Source organism: Rutidosis leptorrhynchoides, chromosome 1 (genome assembly GCF_046630445.1).
Source record: "Rutidosis leptorrhynchoides isolate AG116_Rl617_1_P2 chromosome 1, CSIRO_AGI_Rlap_v1, whole genome shotgun sequence".
Taxonomy (NCBI): domain Eukaryota; kingdom Viridiplantae; phylum Streptophyta; class Magnoliopsida; order Asterales; family Asteraceae; genus Rutidosis; species Rutidosis leptorrhynchoides.
In genome coordinates, this window is record NC_092333.1 from 594,659,805 (window position 1) to 594,673,197 (window position 13,393).

General features: G+C 37.0%; 2 long non-coding RNA genes across 2 annotated transcripts; both read left to right on the plus strand.

Moving 5' to 3' along the window:
• Positions 1 to 8,865: 8,865 nt before the first annotated feature.
• LOC139883659 (uncharacterized) lies at positions 8,866 to 10,507 on the plus strand. Its single transcript, XR_011771855.1, has 3 exons — positions 8,866 to 8,979; positions 9,214 to 9,310; positions 9,519 to 10,507. It is a non-coding gene; the product is annotated as an uncharacterized lncRNA (long non-coding RNA).
• Positions 10,508 to 11,749: 1,242 nt separating this feature from the next.
• On the plus strand, positions 11,750 to 13,054 carry LOC139883666 (uncharacterized). Its single transcript, XR_011771856.1, has 3 exons — positions 11,750 to 11,811; positions 11,891 to 11,995; positions 12,172 to 13,054. It is a non-coding gene; the product is annotated as an uncharacterized lncRNA (long non-coding RNA).
• The last annotated feature ends 339 nt before the right edge of the window (positions 13,055 to 13,393 follow it).

The window sequence follows — 13,393 nt, forward strand, 5'->3', positions numbered from 1 at the left end:
AACAATCTTATTTCAAGTGATGATCTTACTTGAACTTGTTTTCGTGTCATGATTCTGCTTCAAGAACTTCGAGCCATCCAAGGATCCGTTGAAGCTAGATCCATTTTTCTCTTTTCCAGTAGGTTTATCCAAGGAACTTAAGGTAGTAATGATGTTCATAACATCATTCGATTCATACATATAAAGCTATCTTATTCGAAGGTTAAAACTTGTAATCACTAGAACATAGTTTAGTTAATTCTAAACTTGTTCGCAAACAAAAGTTAATCCTTCTAACTTGACTTTTAAAATCAACTAAACACATGTTCTATATCTATATGATATGCTAACTTAATGATTTAAAACCTGGAAACACGAAAAACACCGTAAAACTGGATTTACGCCGTCGTAGTAACACCGCGGGCTGTTTTGGGTTAGTTAATTAAAAACTATAATAAACTTTGATTTAAAAGTTGTTATTCTGAGAAAATTATTTTTATTATGAACATGAAACTATATCCAAAAATTATGGTTAAACTCAAAGTGGAAGTATGTTTTCTAAAATGGTCATCTAGACGTCGTTCTTTCGACTGAAATGACTACCTTTACAAAAACGACTTGTAACTTATTTTTCCGACTATAAACCTATACTTTTTCTGTTTAGATTCATAAAATATAGTTCAATATGAAACCATAGCAATTTGATTCACTCAAAAAGGATTTAAAATGAAGAAGTTATGGGTAAAACAAGATTGGATAATTTTTCTCATTTTAGCTACGTGAAAATTGGTAACAAATCTATTCCAACCATAACTTAATCAACTTGTATTGTATATTATGTAATCTTGAGATACCATAGACACGTATACAATGTTTCGACCTATCATGTCGACACATCTATATATATTTCAGAACAACCATAGACACTCTATATGTGAATGTTGGAGTTAGCTATACAGGGTTGAGGTTGATTCCAAAATATATATAGTTTGAGTTGTGATCAATACTGAGATACATATACACTGGGTCGTGGATTGATTCAAGATAATATTTATCGATTTATTTCTGTACATCTAACTGTGGACAACTAGTTGTAGGTTACTAACGAGGACAGCTGACTTAATAAACTTAAAACATCAAAATATATTAAAAGTGTTGTAAATATATTTTGAACATACTTTGATATATATGTATATATTGTTATAGGTTCGTGAATCAACCAGTGGCCAAGTCTTACTTCCCGATGAAGTAAAAATCGGTGAAAGTGAGTTATAGTCCCACTTTTAAAATCTAATATTTTTAGGATGAGAATACATGCAGATTTTATAAATGATTTACAAAATAGACACAAGTACGTGAAACTACATTCTATGGTTGAATTATCGAAATCGAATATGCCCCTTTTTATTAAGTCTGGTAATCTAAGAATTAGGGAACAGACACCCTAATTGACGCGAATCCTAAAGATAGATCTATTGGGTCTAACAAACCCCATCCAAAGTACCGGATGCTTTAGTACTTCGAAATTTATATCATATCCGAAGGGTGTCCCGGAATGATGGGGATATTCTTATATATGCATCTTGTTAATGTCGGTTACCAGGTGTTCACCATATGAATGATTTTTATCTCTATGTATGGGATGTGTATTGAAATATGAAATCTTGTGGTCTATTATTATGATTTGATATATATATAGGTTAAACCTATAACTCACCAACATTTTTTGTTGACGTTTTAAGCATGTTTATTCTCAGGTGATTATTAAGAGCTTCCGCTGTCGCATACTTAAATAAGGACGAGATTTGGAGTCCATGCTTGTATGATATTGTGTAAAAACTGCATTCAAGAAACTTATTTTGTTGTAACATATTTGTATTGTAAACCATTATGTAATGGTCGTGTGTAAACAGGATATTTTAGATTATCATTATTTGATAATCTACGTAAAGCTTTTTAAACCTTTATTGATGAAATAAAGGTTATGGTTTATTTTAAAATGAATGCAGTCTTTGAAAAACGTCTCATATAGAGGTCAAAACCTCGCAACGAAATCAATTAATATGGAACGTTTTTAATCAATAAGAACGGGACATTTCAATAACGGTACGCAGTTCGCGGGTGACCCTTTTCGCAGCTGGTGCGCGGAGCTTAATATTAAGCAAACTTTTACATCTGTTGCGCATCCGCAGGCGAATGGCCAGTGCGAAGTCACCAACCGGGATATAGTAGCTGGAATCAAAGCTAGGTTGGGTCATGGTCGCGTTGGTTGGGTGGATGAACTACCGAAGGTTTTATGGGAGCATAGAACAACATCCAAAGCAAGCACTGATGAGACCCCGTTCAGTTTGGTCTATGGATCAGAAGCTGTTGTACCCGCAGAAATTGGGGTACCAACGTTCCGCATACAAAATTTTGATTAGCAAAATAACTCTGAAGCTTTGCGGAAAAATCTTAATTTGCTGAAAGAGCGCAGACTCTCTGCGGCTGTCAACGAAGCAAATAACAAGCAAAAAATTGCAAAGTACTATAATCAGCGTGTGCGTTCGCGCTCTTACAAGTGCGGTGACTTGGTTTGGCGTCAGAACGACGCAAGTCATGCGGAGGATACTGGGAAACTGGGCCCCCGTTGGGAAGGTCCATACAGGGTAGCGAAGGCAAACAATACCGGGGCGTACCATATCGAGACATTAGATGGAAAACCTGTGAAACGCACTTGGCATGCGACGTTATTGAAAAAATGTTATATGTAGCTAGGTGGACCTGATCACTCCAGTTTATTGTAGCACATTATTTTTTCTATGTAATTTCCGTCCGTTTGGATGTGTCGCGGTTGTAATTGTGATTAATGCCAATTAAATATTTACTCGCGCATACTTTTGTTGTTTAAATCTTTTTTGTATGGGGTTCCTGCCTACTTAAGGGGTGTCCTCTAGCTCCCGTGCGGCAGAAGCCTGTTTGGTTACAAGGCTAGACGCTAACGGCAGGCAAAGGGAATTGGTTTTCCCCTAGCCAAGCGCCACGCAGACTAGATGGCTGCAAAGTCGACTTAAAAAATTACAAGCATTGGTTTGCTTGTGTGTAATTACTCTCGCATTGGTTTGCTTGAGGAACTCTTAAGCATAAAGACATTGGCTTGTTTTTAGTTGCGTTGCTTACCATACAGCTACCGTGCACCTCTAGTACATGACAAAGCAAAAACGCAGTAGCTTCTGAGTCTAAATTGTTAAAGGTAAATTGTTAAAGTATTGGTTTATTTTACGCAGTACCATCCGCATACGCATGAGTTTTGGTTAACTATGCGCATGGGCATGCGGTTCACCTTTTGTTTTGATTCGCGATATATAAACAAATAAACACACTACGCATGCATAACAGAAATATATATACATCAAATTAAGTTTTTACACAAATGGTAATTGTTTTAAACGCCCGCCCATCACGGGACCTATGGCTCAAAAATTGTATTTACAATTTCCTGCCTAAGCATAGGACTTACGGCGGAAACTATTACAACAAACTAAAACTCCTCCTTGAGGAACCCATCAATCGACATATTAGGGTCCGTGGCAAACGCATTAATTAGGGGGATCGGGATGGCAGTGATGGCTTCTTCCGCTTCCATGAGCACCGCAGCCGTACCCTCCTTCAATTTTTTCTGCACGACGTCGGGGTACGGCGGTGTGAGCCCGCAGGCTTGGATCACCTCTAGCACTGCCTTGTTGATTTCGTGGTCTTTAACCGCGTTAACATAGGCATTGAACTTGTCGGACACAGGCTCGGAATCCATTACCTTCTGCGCAATGGTAGGAAGAGCGGTGCAGAGTTTTGTCAAGTCCGCCTCCGCTAGCTCGCGACCTGTAACTGCGTCATCCTTTTCCCTCGTCACCCTTTCCAGCTCCACCCACAGGCACTCCGCCTCCCCCTTGGACTGGTCAACCGCCCCAACCAGCTCGCGGTTTTTCTTTCTCTCTTTAATCAGTGCAGTTTTGGTTTCCGCCGCGGTTAACTCCACCGCCTTGCGCGCTTCTTCTGCGGCATCCCTGTCTTTCTTCACCTGATCAACCCCCGCTTGCAGCAGCCCTAGCTCTGTTTCTTTCCGCACGGCCACTTGATACAAGTTAGTGGAACGGAGGGCTTGATCCGCAACCATGCCAAAAAAGACGAGGCCGTTTTGGACGAAGGCGTTGAGCGCCTGATTAAAAGGCAGTGCGGCTAGTTGGTTGTGGAACTCAGCAGGGAAGATTTGTTGGAGGAAGGCGGATTGCTCTGCGGCGTTTTCCGCAGATGACTGGGTGAGCTGCGCCAGGTTCGCCAATCGAAAGCTACCGTGTGGAGGGGTTGGTGTAGACTCGGAGTCCAGGTGTATCGTCTTGTCCTTTGACTCGGCAGTAGCTTCGAGGTCCGGATTGACCCGCGGTGGGGTGTGATGAGTCTCTTCAGCATGCCCTGTGTATTCATAAATGGTTAAATAAATGCAAACTTAAATGTGCGGTATGCGCGCAAGCAGAACTTTTACCAGAAGATGGGGGAGGTAGATCCGCAGAATGGGGTTCGATGGGAACGAAGTTGTCGTTCCGCTTGTCCTCCCTCTGTTTGGGAGTGAGTTTCTTCTTCTTCTGTTGGGATTGGGAGGCTTCGGCGGCCTTGCGCTTATTGTCGGAGGTGGCAGGTGCATTCTCGCCAGTCTTCTCCTGCTCTAACGGCTGGTTCACATTCTGTTTGCGAAAGGCGATGCCCGCAATCTCCTCCGCAGTCAGTACTCTCTTCATCTTCATATCTGCAAACATGCACGCATGCGTTGGAACACATAAATAGCAAACTGTTGTTAGTACGTGATTATATTATTCCTACCCTTTCCATCTGGTCCGACTATGGCTGGACGCACATCCTCCCATGGCCAGTGTGCGGATATCTTCCCTAGCCGCAACATCACGTTCCTGTATGACCGGTGCACCAGCTGTGCGTTAGCGCACTCCGCTAACAGCTTTGTTTCCTCGTTATCAAGGACCGGGGTTTTGTTCACATCCTTTTCCACCTTCTCGCACCATATAAGCGTTTGCGGAAAAGCGGTACCATCTACAGTTTGGTCAATGAAAAAGAAAGTTTCTTTCCAGTTACCCGCATTCGACTTTGGGGTTTTGGTGAAATTTTGACGGGCAAAGAAGGTGAACCAGGATTTGTGGTGATTGGCTAAGCGGTATAGATGACAGAAAACTTTAACCACAGAACCCTATCGAGTGCGGCGCACCACATTTCAAACAGAACTATTTTGCCTATGGCATAAGGGTGTAGTTGTCCTAATCCCACTCTGAAGTGATCTAATACGCCTAGGAAGAAGTCGGATGGGGGAACCCTAAAGTTACCATGCTTGAACGCATGTTCGTAGATGGCCACCTTTTTCTCCGGTGGCTCGTGAGCAAGCTGATTGGGCAAGGGTGGCACCGGATTGTATTTTGCTAACGGCGGGTATTGTTTAACTAAGTGGTCAATATGTTTCTGCTCTATAATCGATCTGACACTATCTACATAGGTTTCGTTAGCCTTAGTCATTTTCTATAGAATGGTTGGAGAATCACTAACCTTTAGACGGTGGCCGGAGTATTTAGGATTTGATCGGAATTGAATGTAGCAGCGTATTGAGGAAGCTTGGAGCAGGAAAATGGAAATGTGTGTGATTTGGGGCTATTTATAGAGACGCTTTGGAGCCATGGGTTGGCATGAGTTTATCGTGGCTGTACACGTGTTCAGCGATCAACGGTTAGCATTTTGAGTGCGCGTGAGGATGTCAGATGGGTATGGTTACCTATGAGCGCGTGGCTGACACGCGCCTGCCAACTGCCACTTTATGTCTTGTCAGCCGAATTGTCTTCTGCGACAGTAACAGGCATTAAATGACCTCGAAAAGCACGCGGAACATTGAATGCTAGCCGTTTTCTTGTTTTTTCCGCTTAATAGTTTGATGTCATGTGTCTTGCGTCATATAACATCAAATTGGGGGGACATAATGATACCGCAACCCGCATGCGCACCTCATATGCATGCGGGCGCTTAATAGTGTGCGTAGGCGTGTGCTTGTGTGCGCTATGCGGTATGCGGATTGTATCTGATTCCTTTGTTCTCGGTACAGCGGTTGCTTAGCTGTCAAGTAAATATCTTTTCCATAATTATATCCGTGATTCGGGGGAGTCATGGCAAACATATAAAACACCTCAGATGCCGGGAAGTGTGACCGGTGATGGAAGGTGGTGATGGCGGCGACCGATTGCATCGGCATCTGACAATGGTAGATGGTCACCGAAGGTGAGAGAGGGTTGGCGATGGTGGATGGTGAGAAACGGTGAGCGTGCGGCGGTAGTTGTGCTCATAATAAGAAGGGAGGGTAAAATAAATGTTGAAGAAGAGTGTATATAAAAGAGAGAATTGTTTGAAAATCAATTCAATTTTTACCAAATTTCTATTGTATACATCCAGCTTTTAAATCTCATATTGTATGCATTAAACTATTTAATTTATTCTATTGTATGCGTTTAACTGTTATCAGGTAACTTTTCAGGTCACCTCAATTTCATTTCTAAATATTTACATTATTAGTCTCTATTGTTTAAAAACTGTAATTTCATTAGTCCCTCTAATAGACAAACATTTTCATCTTCATCCATTCATCATCATTGATTCATCTTCTTCATCTTCATCTTCATCTTCATAATTGATTCATCTTCGTCCCAACTTAATTGGAATAAAAACAAACCCATCAAAAAAGCCCCAAACTTTAGGTAGATAACAGAAAGAAGAGTAAGACAAGTATCGCAAGAAAACAATAGTTAAGTAACAACAGGGTGTTGGAACAGCACAAGCTACAACAAATAACAAAAAAGAATCCTATTTAACATATGTATGCAACCAAATACGGAGTGTTAAAATTTGTAGTTGCTGGATTTTAAATCTCTTTTTAAAACTACATACAGTCTACAATATACAAAAAAAATATAATATATGTTTTATATAAAATTATCCAGTTACAATTGAAGAAACGGTAGGTTAAGGAAAGAAAGCAAACACCGGCGGTTGTACACAGCGACAAGCGGCTATACACGGCGGCAATCAGGTTACTATAGTTCACGATTAGGGAACAGGTGCTTTGAAGGCACACTCTTTGTGAGAAAGCCTGAAAAATATTCCGGCGAAGATATCGTGGCGGCGCGTGGCAACGCGTGACGGTGTATGACACACAATCGACGGAAAAAGAGGTACGGTTAGGTTCGGGAGATTAATACGAGTTAAACGGTATGGGTCTCAGCTTATAATTTGCTCAGAATTAGAAGCAATCGCCGATTTATGTTTTGGGTGGTTTATGGCTTTTGGGGTGCAAAACCAGATGGAGAAACGGTCGGGAGGAGAGAGAGACTATCAAATGGTGGATTCATGGGGTTTGTAATCATGGAAAAAGTAATTGAACTGAATGGACTGCAAACCTTTTTTAGTGAATTTTAATGGCTGAAAATGTGAGATTTCTTATGGGAATTGGGTTTCTTGGTTATACATAAAAAGCAAGTTCTAAAACTTGCAAACATTTTGTGATCTTAAAGTTGATTTTAATGATTATAGTTGGTAAAGTTTGGGGCCTTTTTTACGGGTTTGTTTTTATTCTAATCAAGTTGGGATGGAAATGAATTGCTCGTAATAATGAAGATGAAGGTGATTTCATAATGATTAATGGATCAAGATGAAAATGTTTTGTTTAACATTAGGAACAATGAAATTAGAGTTTACAAATATTAAGGACTAATAATGTAAATGTCTAGAAATGAAATTGAGGTGACCTAAAAGGTTACCTGGTATAACATGTTAAACGATACAATAGAACAATTTAAATAGTTTATTGCATACAATAGGAGATTTGAAAGTTGAATACATACAATAAGAATTTGGTGAAAGTTCAATGCATTTACAAATAATTTTCCGTATAAAATAACTCAGAATGGTAAGAAGAGTTGGTCTCCTCCGATTGCATTATGCGATATACAAGTGAAAAGTTTCGAATGGATTGGGAAGAGATGCAAGAAGATCAAAGTCGAGTGGTTAGATTGGTTACATAACCCCAATGTCCTAGTTTTGTAATTCGTTTTTGCCTTTCGAGTACTTGATTCGGGATCTATAGTTTCTATTATATTGCTAAAATGATGATGTCATAAAAAGACTATTTCCCTTTATAAAAGAAAATCAAAAAGAAAAAGAAAATTTATCAATCACTCTTGCTGATGTCATAAACAAATTAATTTTTTTTATAAAAAATACATTAATTAATAAGTAAAATATCATAAATCCTTGACGAAATTTAAGGCCGAAGTCTACGAACTATGAACTGCCAACTTCCATGCATATCTACATTTAAACTAATATGGAGTCACTATTTTGGTCATTGAATTTTACAGATTTATTTCCAAAGTTCACCACTATCTTTTCTTCTAATTCAATTTTAATTAATCGTTAGTTTAGTTTTATAAATTAAATCATACGGAGTACTTAAATATTTAACTATTGTACATTTAGAACTCAATGCTCTTCTATCTATCCATCCTCATCCCTATCCCTATCCCTATCCCTATCCCTATCCTACTATACATTATATTATAATAAAGTAAAAAAAGATGCATTTAAATTTTTCCTCTAATCTCAACCATTATTGGATCAAACAAATTACCATCCCCTAATAACTCAAAAAGTACACTAATACAATTTTCCTTCCCATATAGTGCCCACATCAACTAAAACACGGGAATTAAAAACATACAGAACACAAAAATAGCCGACACCTTCAATCCACGATTGAGTCGCCACCTACAATCGTCACCTACAAACAATCGGAACATGTCATTGACTCCTGCAATCAATCGCAACAACATACTGATTTGCTCGCGTGGTACCAGCAAAGTCGAATTATAGCAGCTTTTATGCAGGAATTTCTTCTGTTCAATCATCTTCAATCTCAATTTACGGGTTAGTTAGTTATTACTTTTCGTTTCAAAGCTAATCACATGTTATTAACAACAAATTTTGCTATTACAAATTTAGGGTTCTTGCTTCAAATTTTGCTATTACAAATTTAGGGTTCTTTTAAATTTTGGGTTCTTGCTTCAAATTTTAAAACGAAATTTTATTGTTGGAAAATTATTTTGTGAACCAAATTAAAAAATCAAACTTGTTGATACAAAGTTCAAATTACCATGCAAGGTGAACTGGGATTAATAAGCAAAGGTTGGCCTACGATAATGCAACATCTTAATTTAGGACAAGGTCATTTCATCAGCTTCACTGCCATTATCTCAAGGTAATTTCAACTGTTGAATACTCTTCATTTGCAAATCGCGAGTTAGTATTTCTTATTTTTTGTTTCAATTTACAAGTTTAACGAATTTGATGTATTGTGTTAAATTAACTATATCAGTACTTGAAATAACTCGCTTCAATCGACTGCTTCTCAAGATGCAAGCTTCAGAAATCAATCCCTAAAATCATGTTCTGCTATTTTTGTGCAGTTGTATTTGTTATGACTTTTGCAGATTACAATTTCATTTGGCTAATTACAATTTCAGGCGAAGTATCGTTAGTTGAAACTTTGAGGTTAGTATTTGTTATTTATGGTTTACGCGTCTGTGATTTTGGGTTAGGGTTTTGTTATTTGGTGGGTTTCTCTTAGTAATTTTGAGATTTGGTGGGTTTCTCTTTTTTATGGGTTAAGATATCAAACAGTGATTAGAGCATATCACTGACTTAATATATCAACAGATGGGCATATTCATAGGCTTGATTCCAGAGAGAGAAAAAAAGTACCTATTCATTTCAATTAGGGTTTTGGTTTGGTTTTGTAATTCCATTTAAATTGTTGTATTATTGTAATAACAAATTCTCAGAAATTTTGTTTTGGGATTAAATTTGGATATTTGTTTACTAGAATTGTTTCTCCAAAAAAGCAGTGGGAGGATCGAATGGAGAGAGGACCTTTTCGCTATGATGTTACTGCGCGCGAAACAAAGATTTATATCAGTTTCTTCACTTCTTAGTGTTTTATAAATCCTTCTATACTTTATAGTAAAGTGCTAATTTAGATATCCTTAAATTCAACTTTCAATCTCAGCCATTAGATCAGAAAAATTACTCTCACTTACCCCTAATCTAATCTATCCATTTGATTATAAGCTTATAATCAAACCACTCCACACATTTATTCCTTACTGCCCTCAAAAGATGTTACTGCCTTTGGAAGAGGTATCAAAGCGGGCGTTAGTAGATGGCTTAGAAGTTAGAACGTAACCCAGTACGTGTTCTCGGATTGCCTGTTCAGTTCATTCTCCCGTGCTCTCCTAAAAAGGGTAACCACTTCTTCTTCTCTGTTTTACTTTATTTTTATCATGGTCGTTTCAGTTTTATGAGTAGAGGAGTGACATCTTTTTTATAGTTTGATGGGCAGCAGCAGGTTTGTGAACGAGGTAAAATGGGCGGGTCTAATAGACGAGTAATTTATTTAATGTAGTGTAATCTTTTTTTTTTTTTTTTGTTGGTATAATTGGCGGGTTTAATAGGCAAGTAATTTATCAAATGGGCAGGAGCAGGTTTTAGGAAGAGGTAAAATGGGCGGGTCTAATATGGTGAAATGAATTGACCTTTTGAAAGAGACTTAATTCACTCATTTCTATCGATCTGCATTTGTGTTTATAAGGTGGAAGGCTTGAATGACACGCGACAGAAACATAAGATTTTCAAGACTCGCGATGAGGTTTGATTGTTATTTTCTATATATATTGCTTCATGTGTCTGGTTGAGTTTGTCAATTTATTGTGAATAGAATTCAAGGCTTATTATCTCTAGGAATTTTGGGGTTTTAAAGCGGTTATGAGTGTGAATAAACATTTCATCAAACGAAGTTGTTCCTGGACCTCATATTATTATGTTTTTTTAATTGTTCGGTATAGGAGGCTATATGCTTTAAAAGTACAAAATGATTGGTGACATGTTTCTTTTAAAGCTTCTGCCTAACATCTATTCATTTAACTTTTATCCTTCGGCATGTTAGAAATGCGATGTAACCCAAATTTGCTCTTTAATTCTTAGGTGGGTCAAAAGTACCACCTTTAACATCGTCTACCTTTTGTTTGTACTACAGGTAGACCATTTCTAGAAATACGAGTACAATGCGAATTGTCACAAATAGAGGACTACAGGTACTTAATGTTCTCTCAATCTGTTTTTACACTATATCTTACTTTTCGTAAAAAGTATATACTATTCCATTATATATACATCATCTTCTGTATGACTATGTATTTTGCAACCGCAAGGGCAGAACCCTCAAATTTATAGATGGAAATCGTAACGCACTTACATGCGATTGAATGATTCAGGTCATTTTTGAATTTCTAACGCGTAAAGTAAAAATAAAGTTGAGATTTATGTGGGTTGCAAGTTGCCCCAAGTGCATTAAGCAATGCATAAGATCTCCTACATGTTTATATAGTAAAAGGTTAGATTAGATTGAAATATATTAAATTTGTAATCATATATGGCACCTTGGCACACTAAATAATGTTGCTATAATTTTTTGACACGTCACAAATACCAGTTATGACCCGTTACAAATACAAGTTTTGACCCGTCACACTACCCACTCATTTTGCCATCTCTATACACAATAAAATATTTTTACTTTTCAAATATAAAAGAGCGGAAGACAATTTATATAGATTGGTGATGTTATCGTCCTGGATATATAAGCAATAACAGTCGAACAAGAGGGAGCTGAAGCAAAAAACGTCGCTGCTGCAGAGAGTAAAAGTATTCTTCTACCAACTTAAGTCAACCTACATCCTTTGACCATTATCTTAAACAAACATCATGTTTTTTGGATTTGTAGGTTTACATTTTAACATAGAAGACGGAGATAGAGTTATCTCTGGTTTTCTCGACTCGATAATTGGAAGGAAGACAACTTTATGGAGCCAGCCTTCTAGAAATACAGGTCTAATTGCATACCATTGTTATTTTATCAGTCTAAGTCGACAGTCCATATTCTAATTGAGAATACATAAAGTTCAAATACACATTTATGTTGTAAATGTGGTTAAAAAGAGTGCTTTGTTGACCCTGAGAAGTCAAATATGTGATACTTTGTGTTTTAATCTAATTCACATGCAGGCAAACATGAAACTATATGAAGAGCAATTAGCATCGCTTTCAAGTCCAAGGGTTGTAAGAGATTACTTGGAAAACCAAAGGGAAAACATAGAAAGTATAATCAAGCAGAATCTTGCAATTGGAGACATTTTCAAACGCGAAAATCTGCAGATTCACTAATTCTTTAAGATTTCAAGTTTCACAACTTGTGTCTTGTGACAGTTTACTAAAAAACTTTGATTTTACAGTTTTCAATCGATGATCTTGTGAAAGAGGTCGAGAACTCTGTTGCTGAGTTTAAAAAACACAACCAAGAGTACGAAGAGGAGAGCGTTCAAGAACATGTCTTTTATCATCCTCTAGACTTTTTTTTTTAACTTCGTTCATTATGAAACACCATTTTTTATGCCATAATATAGGTAGACTATTGTTAGAAATACGATTAAACTTACACTTTTGAAAACTCAATACCCGGTCCCCATTTAACGTCTACCTTTTGTTTGTATGAACCCACTTTCTTGGTACTTCTGGAATCAGAAAAGCTTTTATTATTTTAAAGAAGAAAATGTTTGAATTTTAACGAATATGGAACAGGTAAACCAATAAATATACTTTATATCGATAATATGATAGATTGCAATGAAATAGTTAAATACTAACTTTTGTTATGTTTGTTATGTAGGCCGATAAAGTGCGTCAAAGGAGTTTAACGGATATGCGAAGGATATTGAAAGAAAAACAAGTTGCTTCAGTATTAACACTAATACTAAATAACTACTTCAAACGCATTGTCGCACTAAATGATTTATGAGAAAGTCGTCACAGACATACTTAGCTACAAATCAATAGTCCACTTCATAAAATAATAGTACACCAATATATGCAACTTAGTGTTACCAATTTTTTTTTTTTACGCAGTTAAACTTTACTTATATTTAATGTTTGTATTATACTTCATTTATATCTCATATTTTGTTTAACTAGACTCTTTGCCTTCATTTGTTTATTATACAGAATTTGTGGTAAATTTTTACATAAGCTAACACATAATTTATTATATTTGATAATTTTATTGACGAAGGGTCTTAAGCTAGTCTATAGTTAATATTAAAATGCTATAATGATATGTCATTATTAGACTAATTCCTTTGTTAAGAAAAAATCAAAAAGAAAAAGAAAAAAATTTAAACATGGTGCGTAATGTCATTAATCTAAATAATTTTAAATTAAAATTAAATCTTAT